Source organism: Tinamus guttatus, unplaced genomic scaffold (genome assembly GCF_059628265.1).
Source record: "Tinamus guttatus ecotype Peru unplaced genomic scaffold, ASM5962826v1 Tinamus_guttatus_pri_ptg000048l, whole genome shotgun sequence".
Lineage (NCBI taxonomy): Eukaryota > Metazoa > Chordata > Aves > Tinamiformes > Tinamidae > Tinamus > Tinamus guttatus.
In genome coordinates, this window is record NW_028288582.1 from 5,473,847 (window position 1) to 5,487,990 (window position 14,144).

Below are 14,144 nucleotides of genomic sequence, written 5' to 3' on the forward strand. Positions count from 1 at the left end.
TGCTCTTACATGTAAGAATAGCTCCCTGCAGCAAGTGGAGCGATTTCAGCCTTGCCTGCCCTGCCACCAGCAGTGTCGGCCCATCGCACGTGCTGGAACCGGAGCGCGTGCCGGGCTCTAGGAGTTACATGGTTCGGCCAACAAGTCAAAGTCTGGCAAACCCATCAAATGTCTGAGCACTAAGAGCGAAACTCTGCTGAAAACAAAAAGCCCTTTTTGGAGATGCATTCGTTCTTAAACATGCTAAAAGTGGATGTGGTTGTGAGGCAGAGAGGCTAAAGCAGGGAGACCTGGGTCTGTGAAAGGCTGCAGCTTCGTAACCAGCAGCGAGTGCTGCTCATATCCAAACTCACTGCGGAAAATCCTCCCTGCTGCTGGAATACACCAGGAGAGCTCTCCTCCCACACGCAGAACAATCTAAATGTTAAAGAAATGACAAAAAGAGTGTTTTTGGAAATAATTAGGTCAATTAAAATGTAACAGGGAGAGTGGTCTAGACAGAATTTAAATTAACAACAAACTGCTCTGTTTGGGCTCTTCAGCTCTCTCACCTATTTAATCATCAATTCATCTATGCGAATTCCTAGCAAATTGGAAGAGTTCCTAAATTAACGTACCCTGGAGGTGGTGACTAAATTATGTATCAATGTCACCCATGCCTGTTTTGTCTAAAACATAAGAGAAACTTAACCAAGACTGTTTCAGAGAGGGGTCACTTGGAAGTCTTCAGAGCTTTGATGTTACATGCTCTTCCAGGATCACACAAAATGCTGTGTCTTAGAAAGGTCTGTAAGGTAAAAAAAAAAAAAAAAACACATTTTCATTCTGTCTAGCCAGCTGGATATTCATTTAAGCATTCCTAGGCCAAACCTGAAGCCCACGTACAAAGGCACAGGTAACAGAGAGGTAAATGAAATACATTTTGTTTCCAGTGTGTTCTCCAAAACTGCAGATGGCTATTTGTGATGCCGAAGGTAATGAATGGTTTTATAAGTGATACAATATTAGCAGATCTCAAAGTGGGAGATGATACAGGAAACCATGGTGTCTTCTTATACAGTATTCTGACAGTGCACAAAACTAATCCTTTTGGCTGGTGGAGTAGTTCCCCACTGCCGTGCAAGATGCCATCAGTCTCTCCTGGTGGGGCCGGTTCTCACCTGGAGGGAAACTGACTCTGCAGAGAGCCCGTCCTTCACCCATTTTGTCCTCCCCAGCAAGAGATAAAATATAATTGCAAGTGGCACTTAAAAAAAAAAACTGTTCTGGCTTCTTAATTGATGCCCTGCCTGAAACCAGAGTGTCTTTCCTCTAGGGTCCAAACGTGATTCTCTTGTGTCTTTCTTTACATCGCACACTGACTTCAGGAGGATGGAAATCAAGCCCCAAAAACAAGTATATGGTGCATCTCATAAAGGAATCTCTTAAGAAAATATGGATGGAGAGGGATTGGAGGATGAGGGCGTTGGGTGGGGAACAAATTTGAGGGGAATATAAGCCTGGAAGCAAAGCTGTATTTGAAAACTCTAATTTTATGCTGCATAACCTGCATCTTTTTTCTAGTTCACTTTCATTTCAGATTCCGCAATTTGAGGAAGTCCTTGCTATGCAGTCAGTAACAGATTGCGTATTCAATCTTGGGCTCTGCCTAAAGCAAAAAAAAAAAATTATATTCCTTTGTCACATATAGTAGCTTAACCTCCTGCTTAAAGCTCCCCTAAAAAAAAAGACACACTCCTTTCTGGTTGTTCCAGGTTGACATTCCAGGAAAATCTTTCCGATGTTGTGGATGCAGTGGTACCTCTGCAGGTAAAAGGCAGCATCATTCCAAAGCAACGTGCATTTTGTGAGCAAACTGTCAACCTTAATGGGCAAAGGATAGTTTCCGGCTGATTACGTCGAGACTTGAAAAGAGGCCTAGTGTCAAAGGGTTCAGATACTCCTCGAGTGGTATTCAGATGCCTGCAGACATAGGGATGTGTGCTGCCTTGGCAAGATTTTGAAAGGAAGATAAGGAGAAAGGCATAATTAGGCATCTGACTCGAGCTGAAAATTCACATCTCTCCTCAGGATTGGTGAACTGCGTTGGCTAAAACTAGCTGCAATTTGAATCTTTGCCATTTGCCTATATTAAACTGAACCTTTTTTTTCCCCCCTTAAGATCAGAGATTGCTTTGTTCAATGTTGGAGCACGTCAGAAATTCTTCTGTGATCTTTGGAAGTGTAAGTGTTGGGGGGGTAGAGAAGAAGAAATTGCCATATTGCTGGATTTGGCACCGCATGCCACTGAATGAATCCTGCCTCCAGCTCTGGGGCTGTGATTCAGCCTGAGCTTTGGATAAATTAAAGGGGCTGTGAGTGTGTGGGTACAGCCTAGGTACCCATCTATGACTGTTTTAGGGCATTTGGCCTGAATAAGCAAAAAACCCCGAAGACAGGGCTCCTCTGCTTACCCGGGGCGAGCTGTTCCCGGAGGAGTTTGCCCTTGGGACTGCAAGGGCTCTCGCAGAGACCAGCTTTGCTCCTTAGCCTCTCGCTGGCTTCAAAATTACGTGCGCCCTTCGCAGATGGGTCCGATAACACCGCAGAGCTGCTGGCCCCAGGCCCTCAGGATTTAAAAGGGCAGGCCATGCTATCACAGCACAGAGGAGAACCAGCAGAAGGGTGAAGAGAAAAACTGCCTTTAACTTCAGCAGAGCGCTTATTTGGGCAATAAACTGAATGCAGCAAGTATATGCTACACTGGCCAAATCTAAAATGAAAATAGGGGCAATTTTAGCATTCCTTTACAATGCCTGATTGAAGAATTTGGTCACATGGCAGGAAAGAAGGTCATTTAAGAGAGCTGTTTCAACAGAAGCTCATTCGTATTTTAAACCGGTCACATGCCTTTTCATTTGTGTCTGCTCTGACGCGAATCTCTTCTTCCTTCATCTTTATTTACATTGATTTATTTTCATATTTTGCTTTGAATTGTAACCAGACTTTTATCTAATAGCTGTTTTGAAAGGGTGGCCAGGGCATCCCTATTCCACTGCTGTTTGCACTGTGGACGAGGGGAATCGTTTTTCCTAATGAGAGAGCATTATGGCAATTGCATTGACATGCTGCATTTTATGCTGACCGGTCAAGATCAATTTTACAAACAAACTGTGGCATGCAAGTGTTTCTACATTTTTCTCTGTCTCTGCAGTCAGGCACACACTGAATACATCCCATGTCATGTTGCAGACCAGAACAAAGGGTTATATCTAAAACAGTAGGACTCATTAGATGACATTAGCAGAAGTGCTGCATAGTGATGCAACTGTATGGAAATACACGTTTCAGTTGGATGCTGAGAAACATATATCATGCTCATAAAAATAGCAGGGTTTGTAAAAACATGCAGTATATAACAAGGAGAATATTCATCATGCACAGCAGGGAGACGTGTTGGCTGCTTCAAAGAAATAGATTTAATTCATACCTGGAAATAATTTGATCTTCAGTTTTCCTCCACAGTACTTACTATGTCCAAACAGCGTATATGAGCTATTGGCAGGCAGAAATTGCCAGGGAGTTATGGCTTTTTAAGATGTGACTTTCTCAGCAGTTGCAAATACAAGACCGGAATGTTGATTAGCTCTAAGATGACATGTGAATGAAAAAAAGGACCCCAAGAATATACTGGTTCAGGGCTACTTAAAATGAAATGTGTTTGTGTAAACAGGAGGCAGTAATTGGGGGAATCTGGGTCCCAAGCAGAAAATGAGGCTGATTATGCTTTCAGAGGACGTGCCATTAGTATCTCCAGCGTGGCACGGTTACAATGAGCATTTCTGACTATCGCTAACTCTCAACAGAAATGTGAGCTGTGTGGGTCAACGTGGTGACTCAGCAACCAAAGTTACTTTAGTCTTCCTGCAGGCAGAGGACTGCAGCTCCCTCTCCAGTGCCGCGTCCGTGATTTCCAGGGGGAGCAGGAGATGAGTCAGGGAATCAGAACAACCTTGCGTTGCTGAACCGCTGCTTGTGGCTTGATCGATGGCCCTGGGAGGGCTCTGCCGTAGGGAGCCCCTGCAACAGTGTCGCAGTGTGCGCGCGGGTACGGCGCCGTGGAGCCTGCCGGCGCTGCCGAACGTGCCGGGGGGAAAGGGAGGAGGGAAAGAGAAGGGAAGAAAATATGGGAAAGAAATAATAATGTGGGAATCCACTGTGGCATCACATAACAGATAATATTTATCCTATTGTGCACGAGCCAAAGCTTGCTGCATCCCAGCAGAGACACAAAACTTGATATCCTGTAGCTCCGAAACGCTGTTATTTTCAAGGTGCAGCCAGTCGGTGGCAAACTGGAACACGCACGAAAAGCTCCCGTTCCGAGAGCAGGAGGGTGTCCTCGCAGTCAGCTGCGGCATCAGGCAGGCAATTAGTGAGCGCCTGGGTAAGACGAGTGAGGTCTTGTTTATCAATCAACATAGTATTAATTATCTTGTGTGTCAATTTTAATTGAAGTGATTTGTATTAATCAGGGTGGTTTGTGTAAGTCGTATGGCATACCTGCAGGGAGATATGTTTGCACCTATGCATAGCTATTGGCAAATATACTAACCTAGGAAACAGCTTCACGATCTCAAAGTATACATTTTTTTGGAGATAAGTAGCTATGTAATTGGTGGCTATTTATTAACAGAACCTATACTTGGAAGCTCCCCACCCAACAACACCTATGTCTGAAATAAAGAAAGAATAACACTGTTATGTAAGAAGCTGTCTAGCTGAAGACATTTCATAAAAAAAAACTCCAGTGGCACACGTTAAAGGGGAACATTATTGGAAAATTATAATAATAGCTTTCCACATGTGTTCTCATAAAGAGGGAAAGCTGTGTGGCTGATGGCATTTTATTCCAGGTTTGAATCCATCCATTTTGCATTACCTTAAAAAAAAAGAAAAAGGAAAAAAAAACCTATGGCTCTTTTTATTTGGCTTTTTCTTACTTCATTAAAGGAAATGCTGTGGTTCAGGTTCCTCTGTGGCTGTCATACTCCTAGCATCATGTTGAGCCCATTCTGGGGCAGAATTGTCCCAGGTGTGCCTTCAATCTAAAAGTGACTCTATGAGGACAACTATTAGTGCAATCACAGCTGTTTTTGTGTTACTCAACACTATTATTACTTTAGCTTTTACAACGTTGCCAGGGCTCCCTTGTGCTAGGTGATGTCCAGGCACCTCACATGAGATGATGTCTGCCCCAAAGATCCCATAATCCAGAAACAGAGAACAGGCTGGTGGAAAAGCTGTAATCAATTAATGATTTGCTCTGTATTTAATCTATTTAGTACAGAGGTGTCTGAGATACGAAGATTAAATGACTTGGCTTTGTTATGCAGAGGGTCTATAAAAGAACTGTGAATTGAAAGCCGCCCGTCTTACATCTACATTCAGACATGTTGAGTCATCAGTCAATAACAAGTCTGATTTCCTCAGCAGTAGCGACTGGAGGCTTTAATCAGGTCTCATGTCCTGTTATGCTGGGTTCTGTGTAAATGCAGAATAACAGAGGCTTTTTGCAGGCGTGCCCTTAAACAGACCCCCACTGACCTCAGTGGACCTCTGTACTTCCAGAAAGGCACCCTGGAGTAAGTCTGATTTTCATAAGAGGGACAAGATGCGGAAGGTGGAGTATGATTTATGGGGAATTGATTAGAGGTAATAGGATCTCAGGAATACCTCCATAACGTATGAAGTGTGGAGACCTTGTTGATTAGTTATTTTATTTTGAAAGAGGATAAATAAACAAGGGAAAATCATAAACTTTTTTGTCAATGGTAGCTATCTGCTTTGAAGTATCTGAGTCCTAATATTCTACTGCATTGAACTGCTTTCCCGCTCAAGAATAACTCAAAAATTTGTTTAAAACTGCAACAGAGCTCTTTCTTCCACTTGAGTAGTCTTTAGCAAAGAGCCTCCTTGCTAACTTGAAAGCTGGAAGGCTGAAAGGCAAAGGGAAAGCAAAGACGCTATGAGAAGAAGAACCACGAGCGTATTCAGAGGACGTCTGCTGAGACGTTATGGGTGGTGAAGCCACACAGCCCAGCAGCTGACATAATTTTCAACAGCTTCCAGTTTGTCCTAGCAGGCTCAGGGGCTGCAGCGGGAACATGGCACAAGGGGCAGGCTGGATGCAGCAGGAAAATCCAGGGGACCTGATCGCCCACAGGCTGGCAATGAGCATCGGTGGAAGAGCTTCAGCGCAGTCCTCCGCCCAAATGCAGATGACAAGCCCGAAGGCAGGTAATATGGCAAGGCAGGTCAAGGGTTGCTCTTTTGCGGGTGCCCTTGGTGTTTTAATACCCCACAGCCTGTCACAAGAGCACTCCGAAGCTCCTTCGAGCCTGTGCTAGGTGCTGTACTGAGATGCTTTAGGGGCCGTCCCTGTCCTACACAGTCCCCTGTTGCACAGGCTCTTGGTGCACACAGCTGTACTGCGTGAGCTGCTCCATTCAGAATCCGAATAGGAAACTGAGGAATATTTGCAGACTCAGGGTCCAAGACACTGACTGTGGTGGGGGTGAGGAAGCATCCGAATGGATAATTTCTGTGTAAGAACACACATAGGGTGTTTTCAGATTGAATTTTGCTGTTTGTGCATATGATCGTTTCTCACTCGTAATACATATATATTTTTTAAACTTATGGACACTTTCAAACAATTGGCAGTAGGGTTTTAAATGCTTGTGTCTACATAGTATTTTAGCCTGGATCATGAATGTGTTTTTGATGCAAATCTCCTGATCATGCCAACTCCATATGCTTTGGTCCATATCATGGACCTGTCTGGAAGTCCATGAACTTAAGTCAGAAGTCTCTCCAGAACAGTTCACACAGACTGCAGCCACCAATGGACATTCAGACCATGGGGCACAATTACAGGCTGCTTGCTAATGCAGACAGAGCAGCAAGCCATCTCGGTTGGCTTGTTGCCCACAGGAAACTTTAGGTGGAGAAGGGAGAGGAAGAGTGCTGGCACTTGGAGTGGAGCCCTGCCTTTAAAAGCAATATAGACCTAACTGGTTCTGACCATGAGGCAGATCAGCCACAAACCTACATGTAGTCTCAGCTGACAGAAACAGAGTAGATATGGTCAAAGACTGGTAAATGCCCCCAGAAAATGTGACAACAACAGGAAGTGAGGCTGAAGAGGAGACATTAATGGTTCCATTGAAGGCAAGTGGTAGCATCAGCTCAAACTCGGTTAGACCCCATGAGATACCCAAACTGCAGAGAAAGCCTTGAACAGCATTTGCACTCATTAGACATCCACAAATGCAACCTGGAATTGTACTACCAGGTTTCAATCACAGGACAACTTGCATTATAAACAAGGCAGAAACTCCGTCACCGCTCCACAAGCTGGTTGTTTTTGGTAGGTTTCTACTGGCACAACTGCAGAATCGAGGTGGCAGCAGGATGCTGAAGTAGAGAGAACAGCAAAGATACACATTTGTTTTTCTTTTTCCTTCCTCTTTGCCTGCTTTTATTCTGTTCATGGTGGCGTCACCTCTTTTACCTACGAGGTCTGACTACAGATGATGACATGACCAAATGCAATTTTATGGTGGTTGTATCTAGGGGTTCAGACCAGAATAAGGGAATGGTCTCTTCTGACTTTAAGTTTCCAAACTATAAAACTTCAATGAAGTGATTCAAACACTGGCAGTTTTTTGTCTTTAGGCACGTGCCATTAAAAACACACTGAAGAAAAAAAAAAGCAATCCCTTCTAACATTTATGTACAAAAAATAAAATAATCTGCCAGTGCACTGGTTAAATGTTACATGTCACATTTTAAAGGATCTATCCTTTAAGGAATCCCTTGTCACCATAATGTCCAAAACAACTGTTTTAAGGCTCTTAATTTCAATAAAAGTGTAAGGATCACAAGAAAGACAGTTTTTTTCCCTGTTGGCTTCCACCTGGAGCTCAGTCCGTCTAGACCACAGTGCTCCAACAGATCGAGTGCTGTGCCCATGCCCGGCAGCAGCGCTGCTGCTCCTTCCGTATTTCCATGGGGATATTTGCAAGGGCTGCACTCAAGTTCATTTGCTGACATTGTGCTTAACTATAATTTTAGATCAACAGCACAATCAGCATTGGGTAAGCTGAGAATGCATTGGGGACCTCATTTTTTTCTATTTTGTTTTAAGGTGTGTACAATATTTGTATATAACTTCAGTGTTTTAGTGTCAGAGGATTTTCATTTTTGAATATAGTTAAGATTGTGATTTTTTTTTGGAATGGGTTATCGAGGTTTCAGCATTCTCAGGTATCTTCCCAGACTAAGAATGCATGAAATACTGTTTTACAAACAAGAAGGGGAAAAATCTGAAGTTTGGAATAGACTTCACTTCCTTAAGATCAAAGGCTTTTTCTTCTGATGTGTCTGTACTGTGCCTAACATTTCCTGGTCCAGACTGGGACTTGTGGTTACTACTCCAACAACAAAAATGGCTGTGGTTGCCGTATGACAGAACTGATATATTTGCTATTTTTGCACATTCTAGATCTAACTAGTGCATTTTTATGCAAACCAATTCAGTTCCTGTTTATTTACTGAATTCCTCCTAGCATGTTTGCTGCCCTGTGGCACAGCAATCACTATTCCAGAAGAGGAGGAGGGCCACGTGGTTCTCGCTTTGGAGTTCGTCAGCACCATTCATTACTCAGCCAGGAAAGCTCCTGGAAGGATTGTGGAATATGCCTCCTTCCTCCTTTTCCAGCCGGAGGAGGAATACTGCCACCCTGCCCGAGCATGCTGGAGACTGGGAAACAGAAGCTAGAAACCCAACACAGGCTCCTGTCTGACCGCTTGCTGGGTTTTAATAAACCCAAAATGAGCTCCCCAAAAATGTTTTAGCAAACAGGGGCAACTCAGATCTCTGGGCACCCAGTTATCAGTTTAGCCAACACTCAGGTAGTCTTTCTTTGAAATCTCCACAGAAATACAAATTAAATCATACATGGATTTATTCACAGTATGAATTTCTAAAAAGCAAAATTAGTGTTTCAGTACCATTACATTCATTTATTTTTTTTCAGATAGCCTACTATTGATTTGCTCTTGAGATATATCGTCAAACAATGGATTTTTTTTTCCAATTTTGGAAACACAGCCATGTATATTATATTTGGCAGCACAAAATGCATTTTTTTAATTTGTATTTTTATTAAATTAGACTTTCATCTTCGACCAAACATGACCTGCTTTTTAAAAGTTACAAGTGCCTAGACTGAGATCCTAGTGCCATAACTCTAAGAGGATTTCACATAACTCTTTCTTTTTGAGCCCCATTTGAGTACAGCCCGCCTTTTCAAAAGGGAGAAATAAATTCACAGTTAGCACATAAAAGCACTGTCAGTACTTGCAGTCATGGAACAGAACTCATTCTAGTGGGGTTAACTCAATAATTACACTCCACCTTGCTGTAGTAGTCCTTCTTTCATGCCTGACTGGCTAGAAAGGTATTTTATTCAAAGCTGCATAATTTCAGTGTTTCAAAATGAATTTTAGAAGTTAGATGACGTTAGGTACTACTTATATATTTGTTAAAAATTGTTAAAAATGGGTGAGAACACAAGCGTCTGTTCTTTTGAACCTGGCAATCAAGCATTCTTTGTCACTAAACCCAGTATTTTATGGTAATATAATACTGAGGATGCACCTTATCCTGTACTAATTACTAAATTAAACATGGGAAATTTGAGGATGCGCTTAGGGAAATATAGGGACTTCCCTGAAAATTAGAGTTTATAGACTATAATCCCATTGATGATAACTGGATGATAAAACCCACATTGTTTGCATTTATAACAATTCTTGAGTGATTTCATTGTTCTCAAGGAAAAGAAAGCGCCTTCTTTTGTTCATTGTTATTACAAAGTCACCCTTGTTGTTGCAGACCAGGCACTTCCTACTTTACCTGGGTATTTTTATCCACAATACTTTTCTGTGTTTCGGAGATAAGCCTTACACCAAACCGCAGATCTAAGCGTGCTCCCCTCGCCCCATTTTGGGGAATGTCAGATCCAGATCTGGATCCAAACTTTCCCGTTTGGGCCTGTTGTTCATCGTTGTAAATCAACGGTTCACAAATCTAAGCAGTCTGCCTTTTTTTTTTTTTTTTAATTGTACTTCCTTTTCAGCAAACAACGGAGGTTTATTTTCTTCTCTTTGGGACTGAAAACTCTGCTTTTTTATGACCTTATTTTTTAAGCTGCTGCTTCATTTGCAGGGGAAGTCCTAACGACCTTGCTCACGACAATCTGGGAGCTTCTCAATCAGAACAAGGTTTGGCAGAGAGGCAAGAAAGCTCTCATTTAATCAGATCTATTACCAGAGGTTCCTCTATCTATCCCGAAGTTTCCCACATCCAGTGAAGTCTTCTATTTACATGCACTCTTTATCTTTAAGTGTAGTCATAGGCTCAAGACTCAAAATTAATTCATAAATTATTTTTCTTATTTTTGTTAGTTTCTATGCACCTTCCCTTAATATTCTGCAAGGCTCTCCCACTGATGGTTAATTTACTTTGAAAGTTATCTTTTGCACTTAAACGCATTTTAATCAATGTTAAATATTCAGAATGCACGGCATGTAGAAATGCAGACACAATCCCAGAGAGTCTGTTGCAAATTTTTCTTTTCCAGTGCTTTTGCACATTAGCGCAGGAACCATTCCCATGGTCATTTCACTCTCCCCTGACATCAACTGAGATTTTTCCACTCTTTCAATAGATGAGAATCTGGCTCTAAACTCACTACTGCTGTAACACAGGGTCTTCTCCTAACTTGGCTGAGGTGCATTTTTAAACCTGTTTAAAGGCCCTACTTTGAGATAAGCGAGGGCCATACAAATATAAAACTGACTTAGCAGTTCTATGGGGAGGAACTGGCCTGGGCACTGATGGAAAACGAGGCCTTGTTCTCCCAGACTCCATCAGAGTGAGCGTGAACCCTTTCCTCCTCCTCCTCCTCCTCCTCCTCCTCCTCCTCCTCCTCCTCCTCCTCCTCATGACCTGCTCCTCCCAAAGGCTGGTGTACACGAAAACCAGTGACCCGTTTGACACTTGGACACCCATGAGATAGCTATTTAGACAGCCCTCAATGCTCAGAATGGAAGAAAAAAAGAAGATAAACTATGAACTTCAGTGAACACATAAAATCATTCAGATGACATGGCAGAAATGTCGCTTATTGCCCCAAACAGGTTTGTTACTGATGTGAACACAAGGTGATATTCCCCAGCTTTGCTACATTTAGTTGAATGCATTTAATGCACCTTTACCCTGTTAATGCTGCAAAGCTGTGGGAAGACAAACCCAACTTCTAACCAGCTCCCAGTACTGGACACGGCACCATTGGTGGCTGTGGCCATACAAATCAAAGCCACTATTGCAGCCCAGCTAGAGTTTATGGCACTGCCAAGCAGAAAATAAGCAAAAAATCCTTTAATTAGCAAATGGGGTGAACTTGATAGCGGAAGCGCAGGGACTCATGGTGCTTTTGGCTGTGGCATGCGGCAGGGCCTCATGTGGTGGCAGGGCGTTGAGCCCCCCATCTTGCTGCCCTGTCACTGGGGTCCCCTGAGAGAATCACCCTGCTGCTCCCCACAGGGTCACTAAAACACTCCCAGAGGCGCCCGGACACCTAATTACTTAACGAGCTGGCCTGATGAGGTGGGGGTTAGGTCTGGGGGACTGCTGGCTCCTGCTGAGGAGGTTTGGGGGAGCGAGATTGTGGCTGAGGGACTGGGGGACCTTTTGGGGTGAAACGGGCCCCTCTGGGGGAGCCCTGTCCCCGAGGAGGGGGCACAGCGGCCCCGTGCGCGGCGGGCGCTGCCCCCGTCCCTCGCTCGCCCGCTCCGCGCTGCGCGGGCGGCGGCAGCAGGAGCCGCCGGCGGCCGCCGCGGAGGATGTGAGCGAGGCCGCGGCGCGGGGCGGGGGCAGAGGCGGCGGCCGGCGGGAGCCTCCCCCTCCCGGCAGCGCGGCGGGGCAGGCGGGCGGGCCGGCGGAGCGGGAGCCCCACGGGCCGAGCGGGAGGAGGAGGAGCCGCCCGGGGATGGTGAGGAGGCGGCGGCGGCTGCTGCTGCCGCCGTGAGCCCGGTTAGGCCGCAGCTCGGCGCCCGCGGGAGCGGCCGCGCGCCCCCCTCCCTCCCTTCCTCCCTCCTTCCCTGCCTCCTTCCCTGTCTCCCGCTCCCCTCCCGCCCCCGCCGCCCTCCCCTTTCCCGTCCCCGGCAGCCGCCACCCTCCCATCACCGCCGCTGCCGGGCTCCAGGCACGTAAGTGACCCGGTCCCGGCTGCGAAGCGCCGCGGGGAGGAAGCGCCGGGGCCTGCTCCGCTCCGCCGCATTGTGCGGGGCCGCGGCGAGGGCAGCGCGGCGCCCGGGCCGCCGCCGCCGCCTCCCCCGCCGCCCGCCTAGGCCGCGGCGCCCCCGGCGCGGCCCCCAGCGCGGCCGGGCCGCGGCGGCGGAGCGGGAGGCGGCCGCGGGGCGAGCAGGAAGCTCCGGGCTCCCCGGGATGCGGTAAATGGAAGCGCGGGGCGGCGGGGGCCGCCCGTCCCACCCTCCTCCCTCCCTCCTTTGGCGGCCGCCGCCTCGCTCGGCGCCCCCGGGCCGGGCCCCGCGGAGCCGCGTCCCGGGGCTGCCCCGGCGGCTCCCCCGGGGCCCCCGTCCTGGGGAGCCCGGCCCGGCCCGGGGCTGCCCCGCAGCCTCGGGGGCTGCTCCGCGGCGGGGCCCTGGGGGGAGCTGCCTGCGGGTGCCCCCTCCTCCTCCCCGGGGAAATTCTGCAATTCCTGAGATGTTCTGGGAGACTTGGCGCACTTTGGCTTCTATTTCTTTGTTTGTTTAGGTTTTTTATATATGTACACACAAAAACCCCTATAATCCAGCATGTGAACATACTGGCTCTTTTAAAACCTATATCCTAGCATACTGTGTCGATGCTAGTGCATTTGCATCTTATCAGTATGATTTTGTTTGTTTGTTCTTGTTTTTTTCTTCGTCTTCCTTTTTGGGGGGGAGTGTTCAGCTGTTTTTTTTTTTTTCCTCTCCTTTTGCTTGCTTTTTTTTTTTTTTTGCCATCCTTTAATATACAATGAGAGGCAAATCCCTGATTTGCTCTTGTTTGTTCTATTTATACCACAGGAGGGATGTACATTTCAAAATACAGTTATAAAGGGGAGTTACTAACACTTAATTCAGAAGAATATTTGTTTACAGGTAAATAAATTTGACATACTGCATGACTAGTAATTACTTTTGTGAAGTAGTTAATTTCCTGATGACAGCCACAACATTTGTCTGAGTTAATAGATTTAAAGACACTATAGAGCTGGCTTTCTTTTTTTTTTTTTAAATAGGAAGGTTTTCACTATGTTTATAGGGCTGTTTTTTGGTGTGCAGCCATGGTAAATCAAATGTAAAAGTTGTTCCAATGTCTGCCTGTAACCTGTAGCTCCAACTTTCACTTTCTGGCTTATAAAATGTCCTTATTACGGTAAGTATTAAATAGGATTGTGACTGACTTCTTTTGCTTGGGGGATGGAGCAAAACTTTTGTCACACCTACTTTAAGATGCATTTAGTCAAATTCCATTTTAAATTAGTACAAAAATTCTGTGCAGCACAGTTCTTTATATGAGCATAAACTGTAAAAGGGCTTGTTCTTGTTGGGGAACATAAAGAGGATTTTGTCTGACCCGAGTCTGTGACAGGGTATGAAGAAGTTGCCTCTTTTCTGCCATTGCTCAGTTTTGAAATACGCAGCTTGGTTTGTCCTATCCAGGGCCAGCAGTGGCTGCAGCTTGGACAGCTGGATGTCGTAATCCTGGCCCCTCACCTGAGCCAAATTAACCTCCTGTCCAGTGATCAGTGAAGACCTGTGAGCGCCAGGCATTTCAAACTGCCCTTTTGTTACACCCTTAGCTTGAAGTAAGGTGGATAGATGTGGTTTTAGAGATTTTTTTTTTTTCTTACGGTTAGGGCAGCTTTTCCAAACCGTGTGATAAGCCATACATGCTGTCATGAAATACCTGTTTAGAAGTGGAGTTATTCTTAATGGAACGTGACCTGGGCCTGTAGGAAGTACTAGTGACCCCAGCTAAC

At 45.6% G+C, this 14,144-nt stretch overlaps 1 protein-coding gene across 3 annotated transcripts in view; it reads left to right on the top strand.

Annotated features, from left to right (window-relative positions):
• Positions 1–12,231: 12,231 nt before the first annotated feature.
• The window catches only part of AKT1 (AKT serine/threonine kinase 1), a 67,818-nt gene continuing 65,905 nt past the window's right edge, over positions 12,232–14,144 (top strand). The window contains exons 1-2 of one of the 3 annotated variants that reach the window (XM_088539597.1): positions 12,232–12,321; positions 13,186–13,260. The gene's annotated coding sequence lies outside the window, so the exon portion shown is untranslated. Of the gene's footprint in view, positions 12,322–13,108; positions 13,261–14,144 lie in introns of those variants that run through there. The other 2 variants (XM_088539598.1, XM_010227226.2) reach the window with 2 other exon arrangements.